The 12,895-nt window shown below is 47.3% G+C and overlaps 1 protein-coding gene across 1 annotated transcript in view; it reads left to right on the forward strand.

Annotated features, from left to right (window-relative positions):
* Positions 1–1,138: 1,138 nt before the first annotated feature.
* Positions 1,139–12,895, forward strand: part of LOC119458342 (monocarboxylate transporter 12) — a 47,740-nt gene continuing 35,983 nt past the window's right edge. The window contains exon 1 of the mRNA XM_049671105.1: positions 1,139–1,373. The gene's annotated coding sequence lies outside the window, so the exon portion shown is untranslated. The remainder of the gene's footprint in view (positions 1,374–12,895) is intronic.

Below are 12,895 nucleotides of genomic sequence, written 5' to 3' on the forward strand. Positions count from 1 at the left end.
GGTGTGCGCCAGGTCAGTTTTTGACATGGATCAGCGCAATTTTCGAATTGGGCAAAGTTAATTTTGTGGGTGGGCCACCGAAATTTAGGTCGGTTTTGAACGCGGGTCAACTAAATTTTTGAGTTGGGCAAAGTAAATTTTTTTGGATTTGGGCACCCACATTTTCGGGGTGGGCCAGGTGGGTTTTGAACGTGAGTCAACTCAGTTTTCGAATTGGGCAAAGCTACTTTTTTGAGGTGTGCGCCACCCAAATTTTGCGCGTGGGCAAAGTCAATTTCGGCAGTGGGCCAGGTCGGTTTTGAACGTGGGTCAGCTCAATTTTCGAATTGGGCAAAGTCAATTTTTGGGCTTGCAGCCGCCCCAATTTGGGGCTGGTCAAGTCAATTTTAGGAGTGGGCCAGGTCAGTTTTGTATGTGGGTATACTCAATTTTCAAATTAGTCAAAGTCAATCTTGGGGGTGGGCCACCCAAATTTTTTTGGGGGGGGGGTAAAGTCAATTTTTGGAGTGCGCCAGGTCGTTTTTCAACATGGATCAACGCAATTTTCGAATTGGGAAAAGTCAATTTTGGGGTGGGTCAGGTCGGTTTTGAACTAGTCAACTCAATTTTCGAAATGGACAAAGCCATTTTTTTGGGTGTGGATCACCCAAATTTTGGGGGTGGGCAAAGTCAGTTTTGGGAGTGGGCCAGATCGGTTTTGAAAGTGAGTCAACTCAATTTTTGAATTGGGTAAAGTGAATTGTTTGGGTGCGGTCCACGGCGTCCGTCCGACGCCGTGACCGTTCACTGTGGGATTTCGCAGTGCGAGCCGCAGCAGGTCCAGCTCTGTGAACTTGTCGTCATCGCTTTGTCACGTGGGTTTTCTTGCCATTGAATGTGAACGCCAGACGCTCACCGGATTTTCCGCTTCATGGGGCAATAAGACTTTCCTTCGCCTTAAAAGGAGGCGAAGGCAGATGAGCTGGCACTGCTGACGTAGACGAGGATCACGGGAGGCGCATCTCTAGCTGTGCTCTGTAGACGGGAACCAGAAGCTTCGGGGACCATGGGTCGAACAGAGGTCGTCTGAGATTTTTGGTCGGTGACAGCTCCAGCTCCTGAGCCTCGGTACGGTGCCGTGACAGTGCCCCAGGGCATCGGTCCAGCCTCACGCTGCCGTAAACGGCCACTGCCCAGTGCCACGGAGGCAGCCGCCTGGTCACGTCAGCGACACAACGGCCGACTGGCCAAGACCGCGTCCTGTGCCACGCTGGTATCGGCAGAGGATCACAACTCAGTCGCTCGCAAAGGAGGTCGACGCCTGCGCCGCGTCAAAACCACTCGGAGCGACGTCTTACGCCACGCCGGGTGGACGTCCGACACTACTGGTGACGGTCAGAACGTTCGATTCCTTTTTACTCGATTAGTCGAACTGAGGAACAGTATGTAGCTAAAGTCTAGTTATTTTCGTATACAGCCAGTTTTGGGAGTTTCTTCGTGTGTGCTTGAGATAAATGTTTAAAAAAATATGTTTTCATCGTGTCTCTGTCGCAACACACCAAACGCCTGCTGTCGAAGACGCCCCTGCGGGGGAGAGACAGGCGACCGGGATGAAATTGGTTAAATAAAAATTGCTGTATTTATTTCCTTATGAAATACTGGAGACCCAAATGGGGGCCCAAGCAGGAGGGGCAGAGAACATGAATATATATGTACATACGCATATGAAAAAGAAATGCAAAAGCAATGTAACAGTGATAAGAAAAATGAAAGCGACAACTAAACAAGGATAATTGAAAATACGCAGAAGGAATAAAAATTTGACATATATTAGAACAATATCAGACGGAGCTCAAGGCATCAGGAATAAAGGCGATACGCACAAACGAGCACTTGCAACTATTCCCGCGAGAAAAAAAGGCAGAAAGCACTAGAGGAAAGTCGATAAACGAGCGAACATTGCAGAATACTGAAAAAAATAAGGACGATGTGGAATCTATCAAAGAAAATTCACATGTAAAATAAAATAATCAGTAAGAAGGTTTGCCAACACACTAATGCCGTTAACATTAAAACACATACGTTCAATAGAATCAGTGCTTATCAAGTACGATAATGGCAAGCTGTTCCAATCTGTTATAGTGCGCTGGAAGAAAGAAAGCTTAAAGAGGTTAGTTAGGGTGTTATAAGGTGTTAAAGAATCAGCGTGACGATGCCGTGTTCGTCGCACTGTAAGTGTTTTAACATAAACCTGTGGGTAGAGGGACAAAAAGTTGTTTTTAAGAAAAAAAAAGAGAAATTTCAGTCTTGTGTTTGTGTTTGTCTTTGTGTCTGCCTAAATCGAGACAATAAATTCACAGAAAGTCATACAAACGCGAGCTCGTCCACCGCACTACTCTCTCGGAGCACAATTGCCCGACACAGCTCCTCGCGGTGCCAGGTCACGACTGCGAATCATCGCAATTGCTACGCGGCGAGCGTCAGAATTTTGGGGAAAAGGCGACGAAGATGGACGACTATTCCTTCTTCCCATCGCAAACTGCCTCCAGCCCCTCCCTGCAAATGTGTTCATGATTCTGGCAGCTGTGGGGGACTTGCCCCTCGATGATATCGCGGCTCTTGCAGACAGGGTGCAAGAGGTCGTGGCACCGGTGATTTCCGCTTTTGACAGCACAGCAAAAGTGAGTGAAACTTCTCGTGACTCAATGGCTGGGAATCCCACTGCGCAAATAAAGTTGCTAAAGGACGAAGTCCAGCGAATTGCGAGTGCTCTCAAAGCGCTTAAAAATCAAAGAGGGAGGCGCCCTCGCTCCAACTTAGCAACCGCGCATCATGTCCCTCTACTGACAATGCACGAATCTGCTGGTACCATCGCCGCTTTGGAGAAAGCGCAACCAAGTGCGTGACGCACGACGACCATCCGGAAAACATGCCGGGCATGCACTGAAAACGGCTGGTGCGTCAGGCCCAACAGCACGCAGCTTTTCATCTGCTACCAACGGCGTCAACAAAGCTTGACATAGGCCACTTGTCAAAATTCCCATTTCCGAAAAAAAAATTTGGTTGTCAACAGATCAGCAGACGCCTTCTAAAAGGGATAATCCGCAAACAGCACGGAAGTATTTGTCCCAAGTATCCGGCCAATATGAATCCCGCGTTTTTTATCTTGTGGACAAAGCGTCAAAAACCCGCCTCGGCGTGGACACAGGTGCCGAGGTTCGTGCAATACCGGCGACGCGTGCAGATCGCCGAGGTCACCCTTCCTACAATTTGTAAGCCGTGAACGCCACGCGAATCGCAACGTATGTGCAGCGATATCTAAGGGTGAGCTTTGGGTTGCGTGGAAACTTTCGTCGGATATTAATTATTGCAGACGTGAAGCACGCTATCATGATGATGATGTATGGTGCTTAATGGCGCAAGGGCCAGGTATGGCCAAAGAGCGCCAGGCCAGTGTGTTCATGAGTTGACAATGGAGCAATGAATTGCGAAAGGTAGATGTGTCGTGGCTGTAAAAGGGCCTAAAAACAATCGCTGTAAAATGCGTAAAATATATATGTAATAAAATTATGGCAATGGCTGATGAGGTGCACTATGAACACGAAAGAACAAATTGCAAGATAATGAAGATAAACGAAAATTTATCACTGATAAACTTTTCAAACAGCACTGCTGCCTTGACAGACCCTTTGAAACGCAAGGGCCTGGAGGCGCGTGCTATGCAAAACTACTATCGCGGCGACATCCTCTGGAGAGAGGATGCGCTACGAAACTATTGGGCAAATAACATGCAATACTACATCGCTCAGAAAATCCAGGACAGCTTTAGTGCTAAAGAGAGGTTTGTCGCCCAGAAACATAGCGGGATGGAGTGGAAGACAGTACCGGTACGCTAGGGGAAAGTGCCTTTTTCTCTCTGTTTCGGCTTCCCTGCACTCCACGAGGACGTGGAGCACGGTAAGCCTCTCTCCACATCTACCACAGGTTGGCGGGTCATTTCCAGTTAGAAGGAAATTGTGGGTGCCGTATGTATGTCCTATTCTCAGACGAGAGAATAGGACATTTGTTCTTCGTATTTTCGTAACGGGATGCCAGGGACCTATTTGTGGCTTAACTAAGTGGAGCTTATTGTTCGCTTCGGCATCCCACAAGCGCTGCCAGTGGCTTCGAAGTTTCTTTCTCAAGTAGGGCTTGAGATCGCTGGCAGGGATAGAAGCGGTAGGGTTAAGGGCTCGCGATGTAGTTGATGTGGCTATTTGATCAGCCAGAACATTCCCCTCGATGCCTCTATGGCCAGGCACCCAGCATATAATAATATGCTGGTTAGACATGTATGCCTTGCACAGAGCAGAATACAGTTCAATAAGTACAGGGTTTGTGTGTCTATGTAGATTCATGATGGCTTTTACGACGCTTAGGGAGTCTGTAAATATTATTGAGCTTTTGAGTTTCGATTTGCCTATACTCTTCACAGCCGATAAAAGTGCATAGGCCTCAGCCGTAAAAATGCTTGTTTCCGGGTGCAGTACATCGGACTCGGAGAACGATGGGCCGACTACTGCATAAGATACCCCTGCATGTGACTTGGAAGCGTCGGTGTAAAACTGAGTGCAGGACGAGTACTTGAACTGGATTTCCAGAAAATGCATCCGGATATGTGCCTCTGCAGCATCTTTTGTGAGCTCTACAAACGAAGTATCACACTCTATGAGTTGCCACTGCCACGGTGGCACTGGCTTTGCTGGGGCCATCAGAGTATTTTCAAGTAGTGGGATGTCCATTTCTTCACTAATTTTTCTTACACGTAGTGAAAAGGGTTCTCTTGCTGTCGGCCGGTTATTAAAGAGTGTGGAACTGGTCATATCATTTACGGTTGAGAAGGACGGATGTTCCGGGTTTGAATTTACTTTCAGGAAATAGGTGAGGCTTAAGGATGAACGTTGCATATCAAGCGACCACATGTCCGCCTCTACATACAGGTTTGCCACAGGACTTGTCCTGAAGGCACCAGTGGCTAGGCGGATGCCTAGATGGTGTACAGGATCCAGCATCCTTAGGGCGCTTGGCGTAGCGGAATGGTACACTATGGCGCCGTAATCTAATCTTGTAAGTATGAGGCTCTTGTACAAATTTAAAAGACACTGTGTGTCACTACCCCAAGCGGTGCGTGACAACACTTTTAGAATATTCATTGTTTTCATACACTTGTTTCTTAGATACCGTATGTGTGCCACAAATGTAAGCTTCGTATCTAGAATCATACCTAAAAATTTATGTTCTGTTTTTACGTGCACGCGTTCTCCCTGCAACTCAATGTCAGGATCGGGGTGCAGACCCCTCTTTCTGGAGAACAGGACGCAGGTAGTCTTTTGTGGGTTAAGGCTAAATCCATTCTCGTCTGCCCACTTAGACACCTTGTTCAGACCAAGCTGAATCTGCCGCTCACAGACTGCGAGATTGCGAGTCATTTATAGATGAATTACCAGAACCCTACCTCGTTCTTGGCGATTTCAATGCACACAGCAGCTTGTGGGGCGACACACGTATCGATGCGCGAGGACGCCTAATTGAACAATTTCTTTTCTCCTCTGGTGCGTGTCTCCTGAATAAGAAGGAACCCACTTTCAGGTGGGAGGTTTGCATCCTCGAAAGCACGCTATCATTGAAGCAGACTTTCTTCGCCACTTCGGTCTTCTTGTGAACATGCAGAACTCCCAGTTACGAGATGCTACAACGCATTTGAGCATCCACGGCATCACAGCCAGCACAGAATGGTGTCGTCAACGCTCCTTCAACCGGACCGACCGAACGTTCACCCAGACTTTACGGACTTGTTGAAAGACTTTCCTTAGCTCACGTCTCCTGTGAACGCCACACGCCCTGTCAAGCACAGCGTGACACATAATATTGCGACATCGGGACCACCAGTTCACGCCCGCCCTTGCCGCCTGGCACACGAGAGGCTTAACATTGCCCGACGAGAATTTGAGCACACGCTCTAACTGGGTATTGTGCGCCCGTCCTCGGGTCCATGGCCTCCCTACTGCACTGAGTCCCAAGGTGTACTCCAGGCAACTTGCGCCCATGGTGCGACTACCGTTGACTCAACAAGGTGGCCCAGCTATCCAGTGCTCTTTTGCGTGAATTCATCGGAACAATGCACGGAGACACTGTCTTCTCTAAAAACTTATGACTACATACCTGTGAAAGAGGCTGATATTCCCAAGACAGCAGTCACACCCCGCTTCAGGTTATTTGAGTGCACCAGAATGCCCTTTGGACTGCGTAATGCTTCGCAGATTTTCGAGTGGTTTATCGAAGAGGTGACCCGAGGCTTGGATTACTGTTACGCATACGTCGATGACATCCTGGTCGTTAGCACTATAGTTGAAGAACATGCCATTCATTTCCGGCGACTGTTCCCTCGCCTGGACGAATAAGGAATTGTGATCGAACCAGACAATTGCCCCTTCGGAGAACAGAAATCCCTTTTCGGGGAAATCGCACAACGTACTACGGTGTAGAACTATTCATTGAGGAATCAGAAGCTGGGACGCTACACCGTATGGTTATTCCAAACTTTTCTTTTCCATTTCTGCAATAAGCCCTCTACGATTGGTCAAAAAGTTTTCGGGCGACCCCCACTTCGCTTGTTTGTCACGGGAAAACCGCGAAAGCTCGTAATCTGATATGACGTGTACACACTGATTATGCGTGATTAGACCAAAAAAAATAATGCAATTGGTCGAAAGCTTTCGGGCTGCGCCCACGTCGCCTGTCACGCGGCTTCCCAAAACCGCGAAAACTTACTGCTTCAGAATGATGCAGTGATTCAGCATTATTAAGCCAAACAAAACTGATTTATTTTCTGATTAGCCGGAGACTGCCCGTTCTGAAATGAATAGAAGATTGCGGTCCGCCTATTACTCTGGCATTGGATACTCGGAGCTTCTGGGGAGAACGCATTCATTTGCATAAAATAAAATATTTGCGTGGCAATATGACGTTGTCGAGCCCTTTCGGCGCGCACACGATATCGCTCTGCCAAATTTTTTCTCTGGGAATCCATTTTAGCTGCAGTTTTATGCTTCCGCTGCACGCCGCCGTGATTTTTTACCAGGCACCGAAAGCTAAGCAAGAAGAAGCGGGCCAATCGCAGACGCCGGCACCACCCTATTCATCAGGTTACATACTTTCACTGCGCTAGCCCGGCCTCATCGAAACCCTTTACACTTCAGCATGCTCCTCACCTCTGGTGAGCCACTTAAGAAAAACGTGTCAAGTATATATAAGGCAATGCTATTTGCTTTGAAAGCAAGCAAAGTGACCTCCCATAATCGAGGATAGCGTTTCATTGGCCTTTTCAAGCAAAACTGTGTCACCGCCCGTTGCTTGCGTCGGCGGTTACGTAAATTTGACGTTAGGAGATTGGAATGAAAAACAGATTGGAATATTTTTGGTATAGGGCCATTGCTCAATATTTCCCTCTGCTTGTTAAGAAGCGAAAACCGCGAAAATTTATTGGACTGGGTAATTTCCATTGCCGCGTGATACCAGCGTGTGCGCGCACACTGGAGCCGTTAAGTGATTTCTCAACTGCCGGACCAGGCACAGCACCGTTGGAGTGGACGGACGAAGCCTCGTGCCACATTCAACACAATCAAGGATCATCTCGCGACTGCAGCTCTCCTCACTGATCCGCGGCCTGTCACACCGACCCACATCATAGCAGACGCTTCCAGTAATGGGGTGGGTGCCGCACTGCAGCAATACATTGGGGATGAATAGAAGCCTCTTGCATTATTTTCAAAGACGCTCTCCGTTGCACGAACCCGGTACTGCACGTACGGAATTGTGCTACTCACTATCTGTTTGGCGGTGAAATATTTCCCCGACTTTCTGGAGGGCTGGCAATTCTATCTTCTCACTGATCACAAACCAGTGACCCACGCTTTCATGACCCAGTGAGATGAACTGTCACCAAGAGAAGTTCGTTAACTGGCATTCATATCAGAATTATGCATTGATATTCGCAATTTCGCTGGCTTTGCGAACGCTGCAGCTGGTGCACTCTCACGTGCACAAATGAGCAATATCACGTTGCCTTTTAATTCGATCGACTTTGACAAAATCGCAATAGAACATTGGAAAGTTGAAGTGCTCTGAGAGATAACAAATTCTTCAACGACTCTCGTATTTCAAAACGTGCCTTTGAAAACGTGCACGCAGCTACTTGCATGTGACATGTCCACTGGCACAACACGCTAATTTGTACCAAAATCTTTTGCCGTTGTGTAATTGGCTCTCTCCACTCTCTTTCACACCCGGAAATCCGCGCAACGCAAGCACTTGTGATCACGCGATACCTTAATTGGCCAGGCACAAATAAAGATCCGAAATTGGTGGCGTATGTGTTAGGAGTAACGTTAAGAGACAGGAAGAGAGCGGTGTGGATCAGAGAACAAACGGGGATAGCCGATATTATAGTTGACATTAAGCGGAAAAATGGAGCTAGGCAGGCCATGTAATGCGTAGGATGGATAACCGGTGGACCATTAGGGTTACAGAATGGATACCAAGAGAAGGGAAGCGCAGTCGAGGACGGCAGAAAACCAGGTGGGATGATGAAGTTAGAAAATTTGCAGGCGCAAGTTGGAATAGGCTAGCGCAAGACAGGGGTAATTGGAGATCGCAGGGAGAGGCCTTCGTCCTGCAGTGGACACAAATATAGGCGGATGATGATGATGATGATGACGTCCTTGTAAAATGGCAGTGGCGTTTCTGCTCGTGGAGCCTACCGCTTATCCGTTGTCACAAAACGGTCCAATGTACGGAGCGAATAATGTAAAACCGTACTTCCCACATAGTCTTTGGTGTTTATCAGGGTGTCCGCCGTTTTGGCTGCTAGTAGTAGTAGTGCACTCAGTGCCAACGACCGACAATAGAGCGTTGCACTGTTACTCCATTGTCAACCTTCCCGCCACCAGACGCCTGGTTCACAGAAGTCAACATTGACATAATTCACCCTTCGCCACCTTCTCCAACTGTTGCTATTCTTGCCTGGGTCAATCTTCACTTTATTACCTTAAAGATCAATAATAGAAGCGCGCAAAAACGAGCACTTGCCCGACCCTCTCCAATTGGCACACTTGCAGACTATGATGGACAGACTCCATCCCACACAGACTCGAGCGAAGCAGACTACTCTTGTCTACGTGTCCAAATGCCTGCATAACTGCAACCACGTTTTCCTGCGCCGCGATGCTGTGAGGAAACTCCTCCAGCCATCATTCGACAGCCCATTCAAAGTATTTTGTCGCAACCAGGAACTTTCACCATTGAAATTCGCGGACAATCCGAAGTCATCTGCATGGACCGACTGAAACCGGTGCACACAGAACAACAGCTCAACGACACCGCTACCTAGCCATGCCCAAGACTCCAACATCCGTGCACCACGCATTCAGGAGGAACTGTGCATTAACCTGTGCGATTTGGGACATGACGGACTGTTGGCTTATAGTTGTGCTGGCGACATCATTGCCTAATATATTCGCCTCATCATTTGACGAAGATGGGGAGTGGTGTGGGAGCGCAGTTTCGGTTTACGGAGTTTTGGTTTATCCTAAGGCGTCTGGCAACCACAAGTGGTTCCGGTATGCCACCGAAGGGCGCGGGTAAAATAAACATCAAATCATGTTACGCGTGGATGCGGAGAACAAATCGGACGCTTCTGAGGGGAAGAGACGCGCTCGTGGAGCTTCTGCCATGCAGTCATCCATACCTATTATAATAAATAGTTAAACAGTTCAACGTGACCGTTTAATTATCCACCACAACTGGAAGTTATTGCCCAGAACTCGGCTACTTCATGCGTTCGCTGACAAAGTGTGGGGGGGGGGGGGTATTCGGTGAGAGTCTGCCTAGTGGACTGTACATTTCGGCTGTCAGCGATTAGCTCCAGCTGCATAAGCGAGAAGGAGACTGGCTGGCTCCTTCTCGCTCGTGCAGCTCGAGCCGATCGGCGGCAGCCGAAATGGACAGTCCGCGACTGTCTTTCGCCAGAATCATTTGTAACCGACCCCACTTGTATCGGTGCTTCTCTACCAAGAGAGAGAGAGAGAGAAGTTTAATGATGCGACATGCAGAGAGGTCGGCCTGAGGTAAATTCCTCTAGCCAGATACTCGGCGTTGGGGGAAGGGGAAGAGGGAAAGAAAGAGGGAAGAAAGAGGCGCATGATGGGTGACGATGACGAGAGAAGGAGGATGTACAACGTATGGCAAGCAATTTTGCATGCTCAAAGCCTACAGTCCAGGCCCGTACTTTTTAAAAAGTTCAGTAATACCTGGATGGCCTTGCCACTCGATTGAGCGTCTGGCTCAAGGGCCTAAAATAACATCCTCCGACAACGGTGGGCTGTTCAGACACGTAAGGTCTTTTTTCAACCTTTGACGCTCTTCCACGTACTTAGGGCAGTCACAAAGCACATGACCTATACTCTCATTCCAAGACTACCATGTTTCGTTATGCCTTGTATTCGAACAGAAACGAATAACCGAAATTTACAATAGCTAATTCCTGAATACAACACGATTTGAACAGCGGGGGCTATTCTATTCGCATTCATGAATATCCCATATTCGCACAGCTGTGTAGTCATAATCGTTCGTACAATCAATGTGTGTCAGTATTGCAACGTCTTATTGATTTAATGTAAGCGGATTACACAGGGGCTTTTTCATCGCATATTCAGAGAGATATTCTGCTTCGCGCAGATAGGTATAAAGAGCAGGGTGAAGTTTTCAGATTTTAATTTAGTATAGATAAACTAGCTTTTGACTGTTTAATGATACGTGTCATCATCCGGTCCCAATGTAGGAAATTGAGATAGCAAGGGTATTTAGGTGTAAATACTTAGAATTATGGATCAAAGAAAGAAATAGGTGCGTAGACAAGCATGAAAAGGTGATTAATTGCCAAATACAACAAAGATGAGGCCATAGTGAAACATAGAGCTTTATGGTGGTACAACAAATATGAAGTAGCGAGACATGTATAGAAAGGCGTGATGGACTCTGGAATTATCTTTGTCAACTCTGGTGCTTTGGTTATTAAAGTGCCATCGGGACTGGAGATAAATTCGAGGGTTTCGTTTCACTAGCACTGAGTACGCATTGGAGAAATAACAAATGAAGCCATACATTGAGGCATAGGCTGGGTGTCCTTCGATGCAAGGTCTGCTTCGAAAGGCGACTGTACAATATAAGGAAAATATATGGAAGGCTGTATTGGTTATTTAGATTATAGGTGTAGTTGGAAAATAAGTGCTCACAGTAGATATGAAGGCCCAGGAAACTCAGTTACCCGTATTGCGTGAGCGTAGCGGACAGCGGAAGGCAAATATTACGGCCGAACTTATCTGTGGATGACTGTCGATGGTAATGCGATTAGGACTTGAAAAATGTAGCGGCACACGGCAATTATGGATTAACGTTGATTTAACAAATGTAAGTGGTCCTTCCGAGACTTCCGTTGCTTCGGTATATCCTCCCACTTTGCTATGACACTTGCTCGCCAAAGTCTCTCACGTGCGTGGCGACATGACTGCGATCGTAAATGACGCCGACGCAGTGACGACGATGGCATGACGAGAGTCGGATGACAATGCTGGGATGACGGTAATGGAACGGCCATGACGACATCCTGACCACAAGCGCACATCTAGTGGCCCAAGCTGGTAGACAACTTGGGCCACTTCATCGGCGTAAGAGGCTAGATAGATAGAAAGATAGATAGATAGATACGCTAAAAATGACTGAAGCAGGCAAATAGTGCTAATTGCAATAAAACGGTGTTAAATGTAACTTCCGAGTTGCAGAAACCCTGTATTGGATGTGCGCAATGTAAATGAAGCCAGCTACGGAACTATATTGACCGGAAATGAAGGAAAAATGGCTTTATGATAATTCAAAGGGCATTTCCCTACTCCTAGAAGACAGAGCAGTGTGTATGTGAATTCAGAGATATATGAGAAAGTTTTCAGAGATAGCGGGTGGAAATGGGCCAATAGCTATTGAGCATATTCGGGTATCCACAGCAACCATCCAGGGATGAATGTGGAAGTATATAGCAGATGCCGAAGTAAGAGATGGCCTGGGAAGATTGATGGCGCATAGTAGGGGAAAGTCCTAGTAGGGAGGATTGCCTAAAAAAATTTAAGTCGACAAAAGCCGGTACAACACGTGACGATGTCGCGCGGTAAGGCCACTGCCACGTTAGCCGCGCTAGGCGCACGGTCTTCCGAGGAGATAACGGCTGCGACAGCAACGTGAGCGGCTGCCGCACTCGAAAGTCGCAACGAAGACAGTAAATGAATGCATTACAATAGCCGACTGAAGTTTCACTATCATATCGGGATAAAATTGACACAAAGTGATTGCCAAGGCATCAGAACGAGTGGGCACGTCGATAAAAGGCTTCACAAGCACCCTGGGCCGAGTCCGCCCATCGTAGTGTCACGCATTGGGCCGGCTTTTGGAGAGAGAACAGGTGATCGCTTCATGGTGAGTTGGTTTGCGAAGTCTGGCTACGTGACGCAATGCTGTCTCCAATAATTTATTTTCTTCCTCCATGAAAAACACGTATTGACTGCGAACATCCTTTTTTGAATAATCCAGGCATCATAGCGTATAGAAGAGAATAAATATTTAGATACACAAAGACAGGTTGAATGAACGCGACTTGTGGCATGGGCACCACCTTGTTTCAAAGAGGATGCCCATATCATAATCATAATAACAAATCAAAACTGAAATTAGTTTTTTTGTGTGGTTTCTCCAGCCTCCGTGTGATCATGAGCGATGGCCGAGGGTACTTTTACGAATTCAGAAATTTTTTATAGAAACGCTTTGTCGC

This window comes from Dermacentor silvarum, chromosome 7 (genome assembly GCF_013339745.2).
Source record: "Dermacentor silvarum isolate Dsil-2018 chromosome 7, BIME_Dsil_1.4, whole genome shotgun sequence".
In the NCBI taxonomy this organism is placed as follows: Eukaryota; Metazoa; Arthropoda; class Arachnida; order Ixodida; family Ixodidae; genus Dermacentor; species Dermacentor silvarum.